At 44.6% G+C, this 22,525-nt stretch overlaps 1 protein-coding gene and 1 non-coding gene across 6 annotated transcripts in view; one reads left to right on the top strand and one right to left on the bottom strand.

Moving 5' to 3' along the window:
* SLC8A3 (solute carrier family 8 member A3) overlaps positions 1 to 6,133 on the bottom strand; it is a 164,301-nt gene extending 158,168 nt beyond the window's left edge. The window contains exon 1 of one of the 5 annotated variants that reach the window (XM_055132015.1): positions 6,116 to 6,133. The gene's annotated coding sequence lies outside the window, so the exon portion shown is untranslated. Of the gene's footprint in view, positions 1 to 4,970; positions 5,939 to 5,987; positions 6,093 to 6,115 lie in introns of those variants that run through there. The other 4 variants (XM_055132014.1, XM_055132016.1, XM_055132013.1 and 1 more) reach the window with 4 other exon arrangements.
* A 1,933-nt stretch (positions 6,134 to 8,066) lies between these two features.
* Positions 8,067 to 8,281, top strand: LOC129403748 (small nucleolar RNA U3). Its single transcript, XR_008629426.1, has one exon. It is a non-coding gene; the product is annotated as a small nucleolar RNA U3 (small nucleolar RNA).
* The last annotated feature ends 14,244 nt before the right edge of the window (positions 8,282 to 22,525 follow it).

Here is a 22,525-nt window from a genome sequence, read left to right as displayed (position 1 = left end):
GCAAAGCTGGTGAATTTTTTAAAGTACCTTCTTCTCAGCTCATTCTCCAGGAGCAATTTACTTTAATGACTTAATTTCTCCTCATTCTTAAATGTTGAAATATGGAATTAAACCACATCACTGCCTGAATGAAGAGCAAATGGACTCTTGAATGTAGTCAAAGTCGTCTTTGTGAGACCTGGATTAGAGGAAGGGGAAGGGGGGGTGATCTGTCTTTTGTATAATCAACCCAATGAGAGTAGAGGACTTTGCACGGGGTCCTTCTTTCACTAGAGAACACTGGGAGAATTATCCTGAGAGATCTAGATGCAGCCTTGGCTGCTACACTCTTCTTCCCCTCCCTTCCCCTCTCTGACCCTCCTCTCTCCTCCTCTCCCTTCTCCTCTCCTCCCCTTCCTTCCCCTCCCCTTCCCTCTTTTTCCCTTCTCTTTCCTAGTGATCACTCTATAAGTGAATTCTTTATTTAGCTCCTTCCGACCAACTGGAATATGCTGGTCAGAGTGATTTTTCCTGTCTTTTAGGGGAGTGGGTACAGAGGGATGGTGTGGAGTCTCTGGGCAGCTGCTGAACAGACTTGACTCACAGATGCTCAACAGAGCCTACGGGACTATTAAACACATCCTGTCAAGGTCAGGAAGTACAAGCATAGGAGTTGAATCAGGACTGGCTGGGGCATTCCAGAGCCTAGTCCACCACCAGCTATTCTGTGATGTTCCAGAAGGCTGCAGAGGGAGGTGACTCCACACAGGAGTGCCAACCAAGGGCAAGCAGGGCGACCCTCCAGCTCAGAACATCTTGTAGGTTAGAGATCCAGAGAGTTGAGCCGGCTGATCACATTGACCTCTCTAGACCCGATGTGATAACAGACACACTCAAGGCTTCAAATTGCAGTTGGACAGTTCTGAAATGATAGATACTGTCAGCACTAAAAGTATTCTTAGCAGGAGACAATCTATAAACTCACAGAACACAGAATCACCAGGTCAGGGAAAATGCGTAAAAGTCAACACATAGTACAGCGGATAGGGCACTTGCTTTGCACAAGGCTTACCCAGGTTGAATTCCTGGCACCCCATATGGTCACCCGAGCCTGCCAGGAGTGATGTCTGAGTACAGAGCCAGAAGTAAAGCCTGAGCAATGCCAGGTGTGTCCCCCAAACAAACAAAAAGTCAACACATCCAAAGGAACATATTTTGGATGAGTAATGAGGCCCTGAAAGCAGAATCGGATCTTACCTGTGCTTGAGACATAGTAACAACTAAAACATAAACCTCTTACCATAAATTCAGGTCTTCTTTTGTTAATGAGACCATGACACCTGTTCCTGTTTTGATCTTTGCCTCCACCCAACTTCTTTTAAGATAAATGGTGCAGACCCTTTTTGTTGGCCTTGTTCCACAGGCCTCACTTACTCATTCTTCCAGTGGTTTGCGGAATTCCCGCTGTGTTTCCAGCATCACATGACAGGGAGGAGGAGGGAGAGAGAGCATTGGTCTGGGTGAGGAGGTAAGTCACAAGCAAAAATTAAATATAGAACCTGCATTTCAATCATTATCAGGACCTCGTGAGAAACAAGGGCTCTGTTGTGACAATTCTAAGGGAGGAGCTGTTTGTCCATGCAGCCTTCCCAGGTGAAAGCCACCCTGAATTGGACCCTGAAGAACAGACAGGATTCTTTGCGAAAGGGAAGCCATAAAGGCATGGAAAAGAAAAGGACAAGTTTTCTGAGCTGACAAAACAGGAACTGCAAGTGGTGAGACCAGACAATGAGTGGCAAAGCCAGCCACAGACGGCCTTGAACATGAGGAACTGGACCGCTACAAGACATGAGAGGCCCTTCCACATTTTCCTGCAGAAAAAAAAAGGTAAGCCTAGAAAGATCAGAAGCTTGGAACAATAGAGTGAATGGAAGGCAGAGGCAGTCGGAGCAGGGAAGCTGCAAGAAAGCTACTTTTTATAGTATAGTAATAGCAGTGACTACTCTCTAGAGATATGGAATGAATTGAATAAGGAAAATCTTTGTATCCTTTGTCACAGGAAACTGACAGATGGCAAGCACAAAATGTTGACTGCTATAATAATGTATCATGTGTGATAAATTATTTTATGTGTGATTAATTACAGTTACTATCATTATGGTTACTTAAGAGGTTATCAAGTCTTTATGTTGTTCACATTCACGAAAGTAGGAATAAAAAGTGGGATATAGGGTGTAAGTAGCGGGAAACTAGACACTGGGCTTCAAGAATCACAGACTCAAAGCAATCCAGACTGGAGTACCAGTACACATCACTGGGGAGACTGCAGAGCTGTGTGGGGGTGGGAATAGGGGATGGATCACAGAGAAGGCGAGGGTATGAGGATATGAGGGAGAAGAGGATCTTGAAGAGGAAGTAGAAGGTGAACTATCCAATTACCTGGAACTGGAGAATTCAGTGTGTTAGGATTCAAAAGAAGGAAGTGTTAAGGAACTAATGGCCAATTTTCTCTGATGGGGTTGGGATGGGAAGGAGGGAGAGAAGAAGAGAGAAAGGATGGAGGAGGAGGAGGAGGAGGAGGAGGAGGAGAAGGAGGAGGAGGAAGAGGAGGAGGAGGAGGAGAAAGAAGAGGAGGAGGGAAAAGAAAGGGAGAAACAGAAGTCAAGAGCATTTCTGAAGAAATCATATTAAGATTACATTTTGGGGGAAGAGAATTCCTTGGTAGATGACAGACAAGCAGAGGTGGGTGTGACTGGCAAAGTAAGGGGCTAACAAATGAATGAGTGGTGAGAAAATAGAGACAGATGGCTCCTCCAAAATGGCAAGATTTCATTGAAAGCAAGATGGCATGGGAGAATGGAGCCAAGTGAATTGGATAACTGGTATTCTCTTTTGAGTAGGGTTTGTTGAGTGTATGCACGATTGAAGGGAGAAGGCTGGTGGTGAAGGAGAAGGCATCTGGGGTCGCTTTATGAAGAGAGGATAATGGGGGTTTCTGACACTGTGCAGAAGTTGGGTTGTTGGTGGGGGAGGGGGGAGGAGAGAAGATCTTTTTCACTCCAAGATGATAGCCATAAAGAACTGTTATCTTCCTTCTGTCAGTGCAACTGAAAGTTGTGTGTGGTTTGGCATTACTCAATATCTTACATAAACATCTTGTACATCTTTAAATTACTTATAAATAAATAATCAAATCAAGTGTTCTGGTTACAGTGTCTAAAAGAAGGGGGGCGGGATCTGGCTTATACTGAAGGGAGTAACTGAAGGAACCACAAAGACGAGGGTGTTAGAAGAACAGGTAAGCGGCCCAGGTAAAGGAAACCACACCAGCAGTCTCCCATCCCCCTTAAGGAGTCCCTTCAACTAAGTTCAATTCACAGTTCCATCTGCCTTGTCTCGGCTGTTGTCTGCATTTCCGTTAAGGAACAAGGAGCGACTGCATGCTTAGATTCCATGAAGGGCTGGCATGATCACCTCCCCACTAACCACCGCAAACTCTGCCCCATCAACCTTCCTCATTCTGGAGGACGAAGGGGCAGGTTCCATTCAAACCTGGCTCCAAAGATGTCTGCAGTCCAGCCCAGCGCCCATGCAAAGTGAACGGATCCCCCTGCTTCAGGAAGAGCATGGCGCAGCAGCTATATTTGAAAATAGAGGTAAACAAGAGCTCAGCTCCAGTGGCTGGGGCATAACAGCTGTGGAGATTAATCACAGGCGGCTGCGAGAGTCACCAGGTCGCCAGAGGCCCCAGGCTTCCCTTTTGGGCACCTCCAGGAGGACAGAAGCGTTCCTATCACGTATCGAGAGAGAGAGAGAGAGAGAGAGAGAGAGAGAGAGAGAGAGAGAGAGAGAGAGAGAGAGAGAGAGAGAGAGAGAGAGAGAGAGAGAGAGAGAGAGGAGCGCAGGGACTCGGTAAATTTATGGCACTGCATTTGGCGTTTGTTCTAGTTAACCCCCACCTTCCTCCAGAATTAAAAATAAAGAACAATGAATAAACACCCCAAACTGCTCTTTGCCCGCCCCCTCCCGACCCACCCTCATATCTTTCTCATTTTCCCCAGTGTCTGGGGCCTCAGGTAGAGCAGGGAAGGGTCCGCAGGAGCCGCGCTAGCCTTTTGCACGGGAAAGTGTGCGTGCGTGTGTGTGTGTGTGTGTGCGCGCGCGCGTCTCAGTCCCTGTGTGTGTGCGCGTGTGTCGGGGGTGAAGGCGGCGGGGGGCGTAGTTACATACTTGGCTCTTCTTCCCCTGGCCAGGGACGGCCCGGACCCCCGCCGCCTCCCGCAGAGCGCAGCCCAGGACCAAGCCCTCTTCTCACTGCCGCCCCCTGGGCCGTGGCCGGCTGGCGCTTTGGGGCTGCAGTTCCCGACCCGCCGCGGCGGCGGAGTCCCGAGGTGGGAGTGTGCGCGTGCGTGTGTGCACGCGGGCGCGCGCCGAGTGAGTAACGCGATCTCCACCCCCCCTCGACCCCCAAACCCGGCGGGTACTCACACCGCCCCCCACCCCCCACACCCCTAGGAGCACACCGTGCCCCGGCAGGCGGCACGCAGACACACGCATGCACCCGGCGCCCCGCCGGGATCTAACCCAGCAAACCCGCCAGCCGACTGACTGCACACACTGGGCCAAGCGGCTTTCTGCGCCCCCCTGCGGCACCCCCTTTCCAGCAGCGCGGTAGACACTCTGCCGGAATCCCCCACCCCCTCCACCCCAGCACCGCAGACACAACGTACACTTTCCGGAGCACCCCCCCCCTACACACACACACACACACACACACACACACACACACACACACACACACACACTACTTCATGCTCTAAACCGACACGAAAGCGGTGCATAAGAAACGGCTTTGAGACAGAACTTAATGGACACCACTACTGACAACAGGAACCCTCTTGGGGACAGCCCCAAGCCTCCCAAACCTCCGTCTCCCCCGGCTGGGCCGCCCCGCCGAGGGGGAAGGGCCGGAGGTCCACCCCGTTACTCACCGTTTCCTCCCAGTCTCCCGAGCGCAGTGGGCAAAGTGAGGGGAGTGAGGGACGTGCGCGATGCCCCCGCTGCCCGGCTCCTCACCGGCCGCCGCGGCTCATCGCCCCCGCGGGCTGCCCGCTGGCCGCAGCAGCGTCCCGGGCATGTCAGTCGCCGCCGCCGCCGCCGCCGCCGCCTGCCCGCAAGCCGGGGCTCGGGGGGTTTGCAGCTTTCACCGAGCTGCCGGGCAGCGCATCTGGGGCGCGAGGGTTGGGCCCGGGGCAGGGGACCCTGGGGAGGGTTCCCTTGGCTTCGACCGGGAAAGCCCTCCCGAAGGCCCCGCGGAAAATCCCGACCCGGGGCGCGGGCTCCGGACTAAGCCCGAAAAGAGGCCGGAGTCCTGGCCGCCCGCAGTGGGGTGTGTGTGTGTGCGTGTGCGCGCGTGGTGTGCGTGTGTGTGTGCGTGTGCGCCCGTGGTGGTGTGCGTGTGTGTGTGTGTGTGCGCGCCCGTGGGGTGTGTGCGTGTGTCTGTGCCCGCTCGCGCGCGCGTGTGTGCGTGTGCGTGTGGGGTGTGTGTGTGTGTGTGTGTGTGTGTGTGTGTGTGTGTGTGTGTGTGTGTGTGTGTGTGGTGGGGGGGAGATCCCTGCCGAGAGGGCCAGGAGGACCAGCGGTCCCGCGCGCCCTGGCGGCTCGGAGGGACCCCGGCTCGCTGTCTCGTCGCCGGGGCTTTCCCGGGTCTGGGAGCGCGCAGGCTTCTCCGCCTCGCACGCCGTCACCGCGGGAGACGTCTTGGTCTCGCCGAGCACCGAGGGGACGCGCGGAGGGGCTGGTTTCTGGGCGAGCCGTGAGCTTTGCCCATTAAGCTGCAGCAAGAAGCCAAATCAAAAGGCCAATCTCCAAGCCTCCAACCCGAACGTCACCCTATCAGCTGGGAGGGAGAGAATTGCACGCAATGACAAGTCGCGCATATTTATGCTCGCGCGCCCAGGGAGGAATTTCAGAGAGCCAGCCGCCGACCAACAGCCGGGAAGTCGAACCTGCGCCTCGCATCCACAGAGCCCCCCAGGTCTGACTGCAGACGGAACCCCCTGGCCACGATCGTTGGAGCCTGGCGCCTGGCGCCGCCGGGTTCAGCTGCAGCTCCGAGACGGCGGCGCGTCCTGACCTGGATTCTGCCGAGTCCCCAGCCCCGCGCGGCGGGCGGGCGGGCGGGCGGGCGCGCAGCACCGGCTTTCCCCTTGTCCTCAGGAGACGCCGCCTGCAATTCCGAAATTAAGTCTCCACCAAACACATCTGTGGTTTTTAAATATAGAAGGGGACTATTACCCAGGCAGGGTCCACCCAGGCCGAGGGGGAGGAGTTGAGGGAGGTGGGGGTTGGCGGTAGAGAGAAAATAAAACTCCTTCCCCCCTCCCCTCTTTTTTTCCTTCTCTTCTTGGTGCAGAACTCTGTCATTTTCTCAACCCAAATCAAACAACAGCTTGTGAGAGACGCCTGGGTGAGCTCTGGTATGTTGGCTTTGGGTTTTTTTTTTTAAAGGCTAAAAATAAGAGGGGGCTGCCTTCCAAATTGCTGCTTATTCTGAGCCTGGAGCCTGGAAGAGAGATGGTCCTTTGATGCAGCAACAGAACTAGGGTTTGGGGCTTGATGCAGACGAAGTGTACACACAGTAGCCTTAAATCAGATGCCTGTAATTGCTGCCTATATTTGTCAGACTGGGTGCTGGAGGCTTGAGGGATGGCCTGACCTCTTTCCAATGGGATTTCACCGGTTTGCATTTCTAGTTTATTGGTGTCATTAAGATGGTTTAAAATGAGCCCCAGGGAGTCTGGGTGGGAGGCACAAGCGCACCACTTGCTTTGCATACCATGTTGGAGGGGTCCCCCAACACCACAGAACACAACCGCCCCACCCCACCCCACCCCAGTACAGAGCCATGGGGCTGAGAGTAGCCCCTGAGCACCCCCATCCCCAGAGTGACCCAAAAATGAAATAAAAAGAGCATGAGTACGGGCCTTCTGTAGAGACACAATGCAGATTCCAGGACAGAATATAATGAAATGGGGGGTGGGAGTTTAGCTGATCACCACCACAGTCTGGCCAGCTTCTAGGACTCCTGGCTTCTTGGGAGACTGAAGAGGAAAAACTCGGCCTTCAAACAGAGGATCAAGAGGGCCTAGAGCACCTGGGCTGTGGTGGCCTGAGCTCCTTCCTGGTCTCTTGACTCCTGCTCCCTCAACAGATCAAAGGGCAGTAGCTGTCCTAAAGTTGAGTCCCTGGGATGCTCCTTACCTAATGGTCGTGTACCCCTGAACCTCAGTGGGCGCTGAATTCAGTTCAAGTTAGGACTAAAGACTGTAAATCTATTTCCATAACTTCTGAAAGTTGTGGAGTGTCGGGATATGTCCACTGATAGAACTTACCTGTGTCTATGGTTAAAATCAAAAGACATCTGGTGGGGAAAACTATACTTTCACGGATCATTTATTTTATTTTATTTTATTTTATTTATAAAGTTGTTCACAATGGTTGATTACAGATAGTATTTCAATACCAATCCCACCACAGTGCACCTTCCCACCACCATAAGAGGAAAGTGTGTGAAGATTGTTGCATTTCACCCTGGAGCCACTTAAGCCCTTGTATAAGAGATTACAAACATATATGTTAAATCCAAACAACTGTGTGCTGCTTTTGGTACATCAGTGGGCTACAGTATAAGAGGCTGCAAGACCACATTTGTGGCTGTGCACTCAGGATGTTCTGTGTTGCTCTCTTCCGGGAGCTTTATTTTATAGTCTCTGGATCTTGGCCGTTGATGAGATTATATGGCACCGAAGGCAGTTTGTGGGTGTGACTGCCAAGCTACTGGAAAACTGGGGAGCTGGGGGGAGGAGGCTCAGTCCTGTTCCAAGCAAGCTTGGAGATCTCAGTCATGGATCCCGCATATCAGGGTTTTTCTGCAGGTTCTCTTGTGGGTGAGCCTGTGGAGAGCAGCCTTGAGCATGGCTGTGCAGTTGGATTCTGGAGGTTTTTAGCTGCCGAGGTTCTGCTGGGGTGGGGAGGGAAACTCAACCTGGCCCCTCTGAGTTGCCCCATGAAGAGAGACTGGCGTGGAGTCTGGATGTTCTCAGGGATCATTTCTATAGTTTGACACTAGAGAAGTTTCTCTGATCATGTAGAGCACCCAAAACCACAAGGAGGAGCCAGAACACCCTCTCCCGAGTGTGAAGCCAGTTCTAGGTGTTGCTTTTGCAACTGCCTTTTACCATTGATGATGGTTCTTCTCCTCCCTTGGAAGAGGGAGAGGGGAAGATACAGTCTAAGTGGTTTTGAAGGAGAAAAAAGATCAAAAGATAGCTGGTGTGTCTTTTTTAATGGATACCATGTTTCTGAGAAGGCATTTTTAAAAGATGGGTCATATTCCTTTAAAAATGTAACTTGGGGCTAGACAGTACAGTGGGTAGGGCACTTGCCTTGCATGTGGCCACCCCAGGTTCAATCTTCAGCACCCCATATGGTTGATCCCTCCAGATTTGCCAGGAGTGATCCCTGAGTACAGAAACTGAGCATCATCAGGTGGAGTCCAACAACCAAACTGACAAAAATGTGCCTCCAAGGTCAGGATAATAGTTTAAGTAGTAGAGAACATGCCTAGTATGTGCAAAGGCCAGAGTCTGATCCCCAGCTCCATATTGCCCCCTCTCCTAGAATTACTCATGTTAGCCCTGGTATGGGTGTGGTCACATTTGTGGGCGTGGTCCCTTATTATTATTTTTTTAATGTAACTCAATTTTACTGGAAGGCATTTGTTCGATGCCAATAGGGTATGCTGAAATGTTTAGTTAGGAAGAAACTCATGGTACTGCTTATAATAGTCAAAATAGCAAACATCTAAATTTTTTAAATAAACCGATTGAGTAGATCATGTGGCATTAGCATGGTGGTGTATTTGACCATTTCAAAATGCCCATGCATCATTCTATGTATGGATAACAAAAGATCTAATACTGACACAGAGAAAAAGAAACAGAACATGGAGTGTTTCTATATGTGTGAGTATCCCCTGCTAGCACACAAATACCAAGATGGTAATGAGGGTTATTTTGGGGAAGTGGCATGTTATTAGCGACGTATTTTGCTTAAATTAATCATTTGACACACAGTTTACATATAAAAATTCATCTGTTTTAAGTGTACAGGGTACTGGGTTTTATAAGTTAAAAAGTATATGCCAGTTAACAAGCCAACTCTAGTTGCAGACTATTTCTTCTCTTCCAAAGTTCTCTCCAGGCCCTTAGCAGCTATCTCTCTACCTCCACCCTCCCACGCCTGGCAACTCTATCAAGCAACTCCAGATATGTTTTCTATCTCTATAGATTGGTATTTTTTTATTCTAGAATTTTCTTCTTTGGGGTTGATTTACCTCTTGGTATTTCTTCAATGAGGCATTACCCATTCACTAAGACAACAGCAACAATAAAGAACAATTTGTCTTTATGTTTGTTTGTTTGTTTGTTTGTTTGTTTGTTTTAAACTACAAAAAACCTGGCAGGAGTCTCCTATTCACCAAGCAGAGCACCCCTGGTTGTGCAGGGGGACATGACAACGGTCCTAACAGACAGTCCTACCCATAAGATTACTGTGGATAAGAGACTGTGCTACATTGCTATGTGGTTTTCTGAGTTTTAGGGAGACTGAAATAACAAAACTGACTCTGCACTTATGGTCTCCATGTCCTAAGTATTGAAATGGAGGAAATCAACAATAATACAGCTTCTGGTGTAATCGCTACAGATATATTCATTCTCTTTCTCTCTCCTAACCTTGCTTCTTTTCCATTACTAGTTCTACAACCAATTCTCTTCTTCAACACAAAATAGTATTCATGAGTGTTTGCTTTGACTCTGTGAAACATACCTTCTAAAAGGAAGAGACATGACAAAATGCATAGAGCATGCCCAAGGGGAAGTATCATGAAGGGAAAAATTTAGGCAGGAAAGAAGGTTAACAGGGACAGAATCTACCATTTGTCCTGCAAGTTTCACTGAGAAGCGAGTGTTGAGCACAACCCAAGAGAGAAGGTGGAGGGAACCAGGCTAGTGTCTTAGGGAAGAAGTTTCCACTACAACAAATGCCAAGCAGCAGTTTTTCAGATCGAAGTTGAGCAAAAGGAGTAATTTAATTAGGCCTCCACTCCTTGGAGAACAGTGCATATGAGCCCTAGAGTAGGGTCTCACATGGGTGGTGCTACCCTTCTTTTGCCAGAAGCCAGCAGCTCAATGGAGCGAGGTGAGCCATGAGAAAAGGCCACATGGCTTCTTAATCATGCCTCTTGATGTACCATCCTCCCCAGGGAGTCTCTCTGTCCTGGGGCTTCCAAACTTCACCAGGAACAGCACTGCCTGCCGGTACTATCACCAGCTACCAGTTCTGCCTTCCTCACAAGCCAAAGTGCGCCATGTCACGGGTGCTGCTGTTCCCCGCTGCCAGCATGCCATGGCCCTGGGACTCTACAGGCTGAGAGCATCTAGGGAAGCAGGAATAGGCAGTCGGTGAAGCTCTAGAACAGAGCTGTCTAGGAGAGACAGATGTTCAACCATCAAGGTTTGAGAAGCAAGTTTTGTAAGATGTCATTCTTCCCGACAGGATAAGTTTTACTCTCACAAATTGTATTTCCAAGGCTTGACAACGTATTTTTTTTCTTTAATGGTTTATTAAAGTAGAAGATAAAAATAGACAAGTGAACAAGACATAGCATCATGAAGTTTTGCAAAGTTGAGAATATCTGTTCATCTCTCAGAACCATAGATATTACCAATATCCAAGGTTCTCCTCTGGTGTACATCAATCATATTTCTGCCTCTTTTTTAAGGATAACTGTGCCTGCTTTCTAAAATCATATGTGAGTTTTATGTGATTAGAACTTTATGGAACTGGAAACGTACTAACGTGTTTGCACAATTTTTTTAAGATGTTAATGTTGCATATGGTAGTAATTTGTTGTTTTTCCTTGCTTCAGAGCTTCTATTGCCTATGCCATGATTAAACTTTTTGCTCTGCTCTTCATTCACATCTAAGTTGTTTCCAGGTTATTATTTTCATCAGTTATCCCAATTTATTATTTCAGGTTAATATAATGCCGTCGTGAACATTTTTGCATCCATGTCTTTGGGTTCACATACCTACTTTTCTTCAGTATATCTTCTTTGACCGAACTGATGATTCAAAAAGTATACCCATATTAAGCTTTAATTGAAAATGACAAATTTTCTTGCATGCAAAGCATCCTAATTCTATCCCTGGCACCACATATGGTCCCTCAGAAAAGATCCTTGAGCTCAGAGCAAGGAGTAAGCCCTAAGCACTAGAGTGTGACCCAATTCTCCCCTGCCCCCTCTACCCCCAAAAGAAAAAGAAATAAAAACTGACAACTGTCAGTTGTACTAGCAAGTTATACCTTCCCTGCCCCAACACTGGTGCCTCACATTCATGTCAGCACTTCTAATTGTCAGATTTTTAAATTTTAGCCATACTGGTAGAGGTACATTTAACTTCAATTTGTGATTTGCATTTGCATTTTCCTTGAGTATTAAAGTGGCAACCATTTAGAGGCTGTGTTGGCTTTTAGCTATCCTCCATGAAGTGTCAGTTCAGGTCTGATGCTCACTTTACCATGTGATTGTCATTTTCTTATTAACCCGTAGTTAGCCTTCGCATATTCTGGGTATGAATTGTCTGTTGTTACGTTCATTGCAAACGTCTTCACTCATTTTGTAACTTGTCTTTTTAAAACTTTGTCTCTTGATGAATTAATTCTCTTGGTTTCAAGGTAATATAGTTATCTAATTTTTTCTTTATCTTAAGTGCTGTTCCTTATTTTTTCCAGGACATCAAAATATTTCTCTACTTTATATACTAAAATTCTTATTGTTTTAATCTTACAATTCTCCAGGAACTGAACTTTACCATTTAATGATAAATGGGGGTAAAACTTCATTTTTTTCCATATGTATATACAAACTGCCCAGTATAATTCATTGTAAAACATTATTTCACCTGTGCTGCCATACTTGATATAATACAATATTTATATGGGGCTGTTTGTGGTTTATTTGTTTATGATTTTCTACTCTGTTTATTGATTTTTCTATTATTTTATTCACCTACTACTACCTAAATTACTGTAGCTAATAAGAAATCTTGTCTAGTAGAGGGAGTGCTTTTGCCTTGTTTTTTCTTAAGTATTTTGGTTATTATTCGCACTTTGCAATTACACATACAGAATATCTCATCAGTTTTCACAAAATTCCCTGCTGGGATTTTAAGACTGCATTTAATCTATGAATCAATCTGAAGATAATATTTTATAATCGAGTTTTTTAACTCATACACATGAATTATCTATTTTTTACTTGTCTTTTATTTCTCTCAGTAGGTTTAAAATTTCCACTGTATAGATCTTCTACATATTTCTTGAGATTTATTCATATACATTTAAGTCTTGGGATACCAACTAAATTATATTATTTTATATTTGTGACAAAAAACTTTTATGCTTAAATACTTCTAATGGTAAATAAAAATAAAATTGATTTTTGTAAACCGATTATAGTGAAACTGCTAAATTTATTCTTTACTAGCTGTAGGTTTTGTTTGTTCATTCTCAAACAAAACCATGTTAGCAAATGTCTTCCTATTTTGCATCCGTTATAATATCAAATAAATAGTAAACAGCAGTTGACATAGTAGGAAACTGTTTCTTTCTTGATTTTAAGGGAATTGTTTTCAATAATTACCCACTGAATATGAAGTTTGGAGACTCGAGAGAAAGTGGGTGGGTTAAAGTATACACATGCAGCTGACTCCAGTACCATCCCTAAGTATCACTGGGTACAGCCAGGAGGTCCCCAAATACTGTTGGATTTAGCCTGGGAGGCATGCCCCCAAATCACCACTGGGTGTCCCAGGTACCCCCAGCACCAATGGACCTGAGCAGCACCGTGGGCCTCCTGAGCAACCACTGTGCTCTGCCATCTCTCACAAATATGATGCTTGTTAAATGTTTTTCATAGAAAATCTTTGATTTGGGGGTATGGTGCTGCCAACGGGTCAACCTGTACCTGTGGGGCGAGTGCATCAGCAGCCTGATGGTGCCTTCAGACTTCCTGACACCCCAAAATTGCCACTGTGCCTTTGGCTAGACCCCAACAACTTGGGACAAGTTTACCAAGAAATTAAACGGACAAAAGTTAGGTATGTGGGAGGCATGCCCACAAACCACCTCCAGCTCAGCTATACAAACTCATTTATTGGCCTTGTTTTAGAGATCCATAGATAAATCTCTAAAGAGGTCAAAAGCCACAGTTAATTTCAGACCTGCACATGGCTGAAAAGACTGAGGTAAATTGGAGGGGGCCAGGTTGACCTGGTGGCCTGTCCAAGCAGAGCCCCCAGCAGCCACTTGCTTCCATAATCCAAAATTGCTACCATACCCCTGGCCTGACTCTCAGGACAGATATCACCAAGATATAATCTGCTGAAAATTCTGGTATGCGGGTTTTGTGACTGACATCTCCAGACTTTCTCAGAGTCTGGAACTCCTACTTCTCAATACTCATGGAAGCACTGGCAGTCACTCCCACAAACCAACTCCAGTGCCACCCTGTAAGCTCTACTACCGACCTTGCTTCAGAGATCCACAAATAAATCTTGAAAGAGATCAAAAGCTGCAGTTTAGTTCAGACTTATGGATGGCTGAACAGCCAGGGTAAACTGGAGGGGGGCGGGTTGGCCCTATGCCTGCCCAAGCAGAACCCCCGGCAGCCACTTGCTTCCACAACCCAAAATCACCACCATACCTCCAGTCTGACTCCATCATCTCAGAATGGAATTCGCCAACATAAAATCTGCTGAAAATTTTGGTATGTGGGTTTCATGATCGAAATCTCCAGGCTTTCTTGGGGTCAGGATGGGCTACTTCCCCTCACCTCTTCTTACTTCCAGAAGCCTCAGCAGTCACATCCATACCCTAAAGCTACCACCCAGCTGAAAACTTATTCCAGCCTTACCATCCTGATAAAAATACCGAATGACCTAAACAAACACCATGACCTCTTAGCACCTGTACTGCAAACCATGATGCATGAAAGGAAAAGGAGAGAGAGAACAAGAGGGAAAGTGCCTCCCATAGAGAGAGACTGGGGGTTGGGGGGGGCTGGGAGATGATGGTGGGGAAATGGGGACATTGGTGGTGGGAAACATGCACTGGTGGAGGGATGGGTGCTGGATCATTGTATGATTGAAACCCAATTATGAACAGCTTTGTAATGGTCTATCTCATGGATATCTAATTAAAATTTTTTTAAAAAAGTAATGTGGAGTTCACTCCCAGTTCAATCAACTTAATCAAATGGCTGAATAAATAACAGCACTTCTACCTTTAAAAAATATTTTATTTTCCTGCATACATGCACCCATTTTACATAAAAATTGCATGAATTTTTCCTTAATCTGCTAAAGTGACAAATTATCTGCATTTATTTTCTAATATTAACCTGACTTTACATTCCTAAAACTATTTGTGATGTACTATCTTTTAACGTCTGTGACTGGATTTTGTTTGCTTATAATTTGTCGAAGATTTCATTATCCATACTCAGGATAGAAATTTTCTGTCCTTGTAATTTCCTTGTCAAATTCTAATGTCAAGCTTTACTAACTATACCACATGACTCGGGAAGTATCCCTCCTCACTTGTCTAGGAAAAAAATGTGTATGACAAACCAATCTGTCTCTGGAGAGGTTTTTTTTTTTAGTGTTAGAAGAATTTTCAAATAGGCATACACCTTCTTTACTAAAATATGATAAGTTTTCTATGACTATAAAAAAAAAATCACAAGCCATAGCTTAAACCCACCTACTTTCTCTCAAGTCTCCAAACATCACATTCAATGGGTAGTTATTGAAAGCAGTTCCATTAAAATCAAGAAAGAAACAAATTCCTACCATGTTTACTTCTGTTTACCACTTATTTGATATTACAAACAATGTAAACTATTTTGTGTAGGAGCAAAGCTTTGGATGATATGGACAGAGGGATGGTTGTATCTTATCTGAAGGCTATGGAGGAGAATCCTTCCCAGCTTTTCAACATTGCCTCCTTGCCTATGCTCCCTTCTTCCATAATTCCAGCAATACTATAACCCAGTTGGAGTCCCCTGCACCACTACAGACCACTCCTGAGCACAGAGTGAGGAATAGCTATAGAGTACCACTGGGCATGACCAAAAATAACAATTTTTTAAAGGAATAGAAGTAAGAAAAAGTAAAGGTTGTACTGTTGAGAATGATACATGATGAATGAGGACAAGAGAAGGAACTTCGAAATTAGACATGCAGTTATCGGTGAATATTATAATGGCACCTTCAAATCCCCTTCATAATTAGGCGAGGTGGGATGACTTATTCATTTGCTCACTGACAACACAATTATTTGTTGACACTGTCTCCAGTAGGGTCCTAGATGTGGTTATTCCCCTCCACACACATATCCTGCTCCTACTGTGCTTCTAATGCAATAGAGAAAAGGGTAAAAAACAAGTAATATATATATATTAATTTCAAATTTAAAAAATTGATGTGAAGAAAATTCAAAGCAGGCAGCAGGTTAAATGTCTGTATTCCCAGCAAGGTTTGCATGAGGCCATCATCCAAGCAGTGCGTTCCGTGAAGGAAGGGGATGAGTGTTGCGGATTCACAGGGAGAGGCACAGTGTCCTGTTGGAGGCTGTGGACAGCAGAGTGGCAGTGAGACGGTATCTGCAGCCTTGGTTGCCGGGGGGAGCCAAGCCGACTTGGCCCTCTGGCTTTTATCTTGATTTCATCCTCTTTACATATTCGTCACTGGAGATCTGACTTCATTTTTCCTTTTGGTCTCAGTAGCTTTCTATCTAGTGGAGGGCTGTTTTTCCTTCCCTGAGGCTCAGTTCCCTACCTGCAGGATTCTTTATCTACTGTGCATTTAGTAGTATCTACTGTATGTCAACAGAGCTAAAAATAACAAAGTCTGGAATGGAACACAGTGATTAACCAGCTAGATTCTAGCTGAGAGCCAGGAATAGCAGGGAGCCGGATAGAACAAGTCCAAGGCACACTGTGCAGTCTCTCCGTGAGAGATCATCATGAAACTTGTGGTCTTCATCTGTTGCTCATTCTCCCTTTCACCAGTAAAAAACTCATTCCGTGATGGAAAGAAAATAGTTCTCTGAATGTATGCTCCTACCTTAGGCTGGCGAACAGCAGCAACTGCTTCACCCATAGCTTCCTGGGTGTTGCTGACATATTTTTTAAGGGGGGAGGTCATTAGATTTACCTGATTATTTTTATTGCTGGGAGATTAGACAACCAGAGACGTATGGGAAAATCAACCAAGTATCATCACCTGGATATAACTAGTATTAATATTTTTGATTTTATATAATTATATATAATATATTGGGGTATACTGTGATTATTAGGTGACTATCATTTTGTATCCTAATTTTAAACTCAGCATTGTTGAGTAATAACTTTCCAGTTAACATAATTTCTAAATTTCCAAAATTAGGTTCTAGTTGCTATTGAGAGCAAAAGACACAGTTTAGGGAAGGGTTGGAGTTGGCAAAAGCTATGATGTAGAAGGTGGTTGTTTTTATGGGCCCCTCTCCCCTTTGTGGGTCTATTAGGACAGCAAACACAGAGGATGGGGAAGACTCTGAAACCTAGGAAAATGTAAATTTTCCTCCTTTGTCTTTTATTTTATTATTTACTTTTCCTTTTATCTTAATCTTTGTCAACTTTCCTTATATTTTCAAAGAACCAGTTCCTTATTTTATTGAACTTTAATATTATCTTTTTATGGCTTCCTCATTTATTTCCACTAAGAGTTTTGAAATCACACCTAGAAGTACTCAGGTACTATTCCTGGATCATTGCTCAAGGTTCACTCCCCGAAGAGCTTAGCAGAGTAGGCAGTGCCAGGGATTGAACCTTGGGTTCCCGCATGCAAAGCATGCATTCTAGCCCTTGAGTTATCTCCTGTTGGGGTCTCAGCAGCCAGCCTGAGACCCTGGCCAAATCCCCTGCCCTTAGAAACAGGAGCAGGCTCTCTTCAAACAGGGCCCTGAGGGCCTGTGCCAGCACTCCATCCAGAAAGGCTCCCTGGTTGAGGAGATAATGGGATGAAAGTTGAAAGTCACCACCTGTCTGAGCTAGCATACCCTACCTTGAGAGGTGAGGAACATAAATCATTAGTTAACATCTGTAAAGGGCCCAGCAAAATGTTTACTCAAGAGTTGATAACCAGGTATCCATAGTGTCCACTCCTCCCTGAAAATTTGCCTTTAAATATCAGTGTGTAAGATCTAATAAACTGAGAGGTGCTTGACCTCCACCTCTCCCCCCTCTGTGTGGTTCTTTCTCGGTGGCGGCGGTGCAGGTGACCACGGTGCGCAGAGGGTCAGGGCAGAGGCTTCTCCCTCTCCCACTCTCTCTCCTATAGGGAGTAAGTCCGGTGGCTGGGGAATCCTACCACAGTTTGCCAGGGTCGACTGGCCAGGACCCTGACATCTCTTTCACCCTTCACTGTACTTTTTATTATCTTTCTTCTACCATTGTTTGACCCTTGTTTTTTTTTCTAGTTCCTTTAGTTATAAGGTTAGGTAGCTTATTTGATAATTTTCCTATTTCTTGAGGTAGACTTGAATTGCTATAGACTTCTGTCCTAATGTCAATTTTGCTGCCTACCATAGGTCATAGAAAGTATGTCTTTGTTTTAATTTGTCTCCAGGTATTTTGTTATTTCTTCTTTGTTTTTCCAGTGATCCAATAGTTGTTCAGTAGCATGTTATTTAGTCTTCACATGTCTGTGATATTTTTAGCTTTCTTCTTATGGTTGCGTTCTAGTTTCCTATTATTCTGAATTGAAAATATGCCTGATATTTTATCTTTCATAAATCTACTAAGTTTTTTTGTGTCTTAATATATAGTTCAACTTGAGAATGCTGCTTGAGCACTTGAGAATAATGTGCAGTATGCTGCTTCGGGGATTGAATATTCTACAAGTGCCTACTGTGTCCAATTGGTTTAATGTGCAATTTTTTTGTTTCTTTCTGAGGGATGCTACACCTGGCAGTACTTGGGGCTAACTCCCAGCAGTGTTCAGAAGCCATATGGGGCTGGGACTCGAATCCACGACTCCTGCATGAAAATTATGAGCTTAGCCAGTTTAGCTATTTCTTCACCCTCTCGAACATGCAGTTCAATGTGGTATTACCTATTTTTCCTCTTAGATATCTTAATGTTTGTCTTACATACTTTGGTACTCCTATATTAGCTCCATTATTCACTATTCTTATAAATATCTTGATGTAATGAATCCTTTATCATTGTATGATGCCCATCTCCATGTAATTTGCTCTGCCCAACAGTTTATTTTTATCTGATATAAGAAAAATTTTTTTCTTTGCTGTTCACTTGTTGGATCTTTATCCATTGCTTCACTACAACTCATGTTTATCTTTAGAATTTATATAAACTTATACGTATAAACAGGATATGTGTGGGCTTTGATTTTTATTCATTATAGCCATTCTGTTCCTTTTAATTGGTAAATTCATTCCATTTGTGTTTAGGGGATTATTGAAATATAAGGCCTACGTTTTGCCCTTTTTTCTTCTATTTTATGGGTTTTTTGGTCCTCCTTGTTTTTTTTCCTTTTCCTTTTATCTGCAATTTTATTTTTATGGATTCCTGTTTTTCCTGTTTCTCCTTTACTGATGGTTTGCATCTCTATTTCCACTTGTTTTATGGGTACCACGGGTTTGCATAGATTATCTCTTTTCTCTGCTGATGTCATTTTACTTTCCCTATACCCTTTCACTGCAAGATATTTTTAAAATTGGAGCATCTATAATAATTTTTGATGCTTCCTTCCTATTAATCTTATTTTATAAAATAGTTCTTAATACATATTTCTCAGAGAAAGCTACAACTTCCTGATTCAATTTATTACCTTATTAACACTTTGTGAGCTTTCTTCATAATCCCCCAGCCTCTGACTCAAACAGAAAAGCTCCTTTCAATATCTCTTGTAATGAAGGTATAATGGTAGTAGGCCACTTCAGCTTTATTTGGTCTAGTAAATTATTTTTTCAGTGTATTTGAAAGAGAGATTTGCATAACATGGTGTTTATGGCCAAAGACTTTCATCTTTAGTAATTTTAAATATATTGCTTCACTTTCTCTAGGGCTGTCATGTAAAGTTTCCATGGAGAAGTCTGATGATAGCTGGTGAGAACAGAATTCTCTGCTAGATGCTCCCTCCTAACTGCCTTGAATATTCTTTCTTGTACAGTAACATAGGACAGTTTCACTTCTGTGTCTTGTTGTGGTTCTCTTAGGTGACTAGGTGCTCAGTTAACTTCACAGACCTGTACATTTAGTTCCTTTCCTAAATCTGGTGAGTTCTCAGATAATATTTTTTTGAATAAGCTGTCTGCTCCCTTTTCCCTCTCCTTACCTTCCGGTATAGCCATTACTCATTTTTATTCTTATGCTGCCTTTTCTAATGAGATTGGATAGCTATAGAGCAATAGCACAGCAGGTAGGGTGTTTGCCTTGCATGCACCTGACCCGGTTTGATTCCTTCATCCCTCTCGGAGAGCCGGGCAAGCTACCGAGAGTATCCCACGACAGTGCTATAGTGCAGTGCTTTGTTTATATTATTTCTTTCTTCTTCCACTCAAATCACTTCTTTTTATGTTTTGTTTTGGTTTGGGGGCCACACCCCGTGGTACTCAGAGTTTACTCCTTGCTCTAAGATCAGGGCTCACTTCTTTTTTGTTGTTGTTTTTAAATCATTTTCTTGTATGCTTAGAAATCTCGAAAAATTACAAGTAAATAATTAAATTGATTTTTTGTTAAATTTGTTATGTATTCAATTAATATTCTAAATATTAGTTGTTTGTCAATAACTGCCTGGAAAATAGAATGTAAAAAAAATTGCCCAGCCACTGTGCTATCGCTCCAGCCCCCATTATATATAATACATTATATATAAAATACCTTAACATTTTATATATATATATATATGAAATTTATTAGGTAGGAATATTTTTTGCATCAGCCTTATTTTTTTTGCGATTTTCACCCATTTTGTTTTCACAAAGTAGTTCACAATAGTTCATTATGATCACGGATCACTTCTGGTGGGCTCAGGGGACCATTGGGGTGCCGGAGATTGAACTCGGATTGGCCATGTGCAAGGCAAATGCCCTAACTCCTGTACTGTCACTCCAGCCCTTCTCTTTCTATTTTTGAGGTTGCTGATTTATTCATCCACTGGATCTATTCTATTTCCAAAGCGTTCTATTGATCTGTTGATCTTATTTACTGAGTTCTGCCCATCTAGAATCTGTTAGTTTCTTTCTATTTTTTTTTTTTTGCTTTTTGGGTCACACCTGGCTCTGCACAGGGGTTACTCCTGGCTCTGCACTCAGGAATTATCCCTGGCGGTGCTCAGGGGACCATATGGGATGCTGGGAATCGAACCCGGGTCGGCCGCGTGCAAAGCAAACTCCCTACCCGCTGTGCTATCGCTCCAGCCCCTAGAATCTGTTAGTTTCTTACCTACAGACTCACTCTCCTTTGTAAAGGTCTCCTTCAGTTTGTTGGTTTACTCCTGACTTCACTGAATGCTTTTCTGAGCTTTTCTTGTATCTTTTTTAGTTTCTTCATGATACATATTTTAAATTATATGTCCAGTCAGTAGACCTCACTCTTTGTTCCTTTAGATTTTCTCTCTGAGGAATTAGCATTACTTTTCTTTAATATAATCTCATAAAGTTTAGTGCTTGTTGGAAATCTATTTCTCTGTTTGCAGATCTGGGGGTGTGGGCTTGCTCACTGCTCACTTGTCTTTAATACAGCAGTTCTTATAACAAGGCGCTTTTCCTTTTTTCTCCCATTAGGTGGTGCTATGGCTTTAGATTTGTGTCTGCACTGGTTTCTAAGGTCACTATGGCCACCTTCTGAAGTTGCCCATTGCATTTCTGGGTGGTTCCAACAGGTCGATAACCTGGTGGTCCCACTAATCTGTTTTCACAGCTGTGTTTGTGGGGCTGGAGGGGAGGGGCTGAAGTGGGATGGAAGGATCTAGTCTCTGCAGTGGGTAGTAGTAGGTTTGAACTTGCCTTTGCTGCTCTGTTGCTTCATCTCTTCTTTGGGGTCCCCAAATGAGAGTCAGCTCTGCCCACTGCCCAGGGCACCAGCTCCAATGCTAGTGGACAGAAGAGAGCAATACCAGCAGCTCCCAGGACAGTTTCTGTGTTTCGCTTCTGTCGTTGGATTCCCACTCAGAACCTCACTGAATTCTGTGCCACTCCGCCACTACTCATGAGTTCTCTTCAAGTGGAGTGTGTCAGTCTGAGCCACCTCTGTTCTCCTCTCTCTGTCTCATTCAGAGGTCTTTGTTCTCCCAACATCCACCTCCACCAAGAGCCCAAATCACACAGATATACGCATCTCCCCAGGGTCCCTGATATAAGCAGAGGAACCTGGCTGCTCTACAGCTAGTTTGACTTTAAGTGGGAGGTTTTGACCTTAGAGCTTATGCTGCCACGATGCTGACATCACTGCCGAGTCTCTCTCATGTAGGAAATAAGGTTAGTGATACTCATCATCACAAAAGGCTAGTGGATGACTTAAGTAAAGAAGGCAAATGACAAACTATATAGTACACAGTGGTAATATCTTCTGTGTAAATTAAGGTCCCACAGAAAATAGATGAAACATTTAAATTAGAATATTTTCAGTTTTTTCCCCCATAAATACTGAATTGCTTCCACAGGTAGGGAGGCCTTAAGGGAACTACACCAAGAAAATTTCCAGGATAAGTACATAAAGCTTCAGGGGCTGAAGAGATAATATAGCAAGTAGGGCAACTACTTGTTGCACACGGTCAACCTAGGTTTGATCCCCGACATCCCATATGGTTCCACCAGGAGTAATTCCTAAGGGCAGAACCAGGAGTAACCCCTGGGTATCACCAGATGGTGTGGCCCAAACAAAAACCCCAAAACCCACAAAAAAATGGGAGTAGGGTGTTAGCCACACCCAGCTTTCTTAGGAGCTGCTCCTGGCTCTGCACTCAGGAATTTGTCCTGATGAGCTTGAGGGACCATCTGGGATGCCAGGGATCTACCCAGGTTGTTTGCATGGAAGGCACGTGCCCTGCCCACTGTACTATCTCTCTGACCTCTAAAATTTTTATTTTATTAAGTGCATTAACATTGAATATATTAGTACTATAGTGCTTCATATAGTACTGTCTTGTTTGCCAAGGCGTCAAAAATCAGATGGGCCTGACACATAAAGAGACTCACAGATGATCACTGGACTAGAGCTATTACAGACTGGATTCCTCAGGATGTCAAAAAGACCACGTGGCTACCCACCTACAAGATGGTCAGATTTCTTCACCAAGGCCCTGAATAAACGGTTTGAGACTCTTCATGTTCCTGGAGCAAGCAGACGCC

The sequence above is a fragment of the Sorex araneus genome, chromosome 3, assembly GCF_027595985.1.
Source record: "Sorex araneus isolate mSorAra2 chromosome 3, mSorAra2.pri, whole genome shotgun sequence".
NCBI classification, from domain to species: Eukaryota; Metazoa; Chordata; class Mammalia; order Eulipotyphla; family Soricidae; genus Sorex; species Sorex araneus.
Note: the sequence above shows the minus strand (reverse complement) of the source record. Positions and strands in the feature narration are given on the sequence as shown.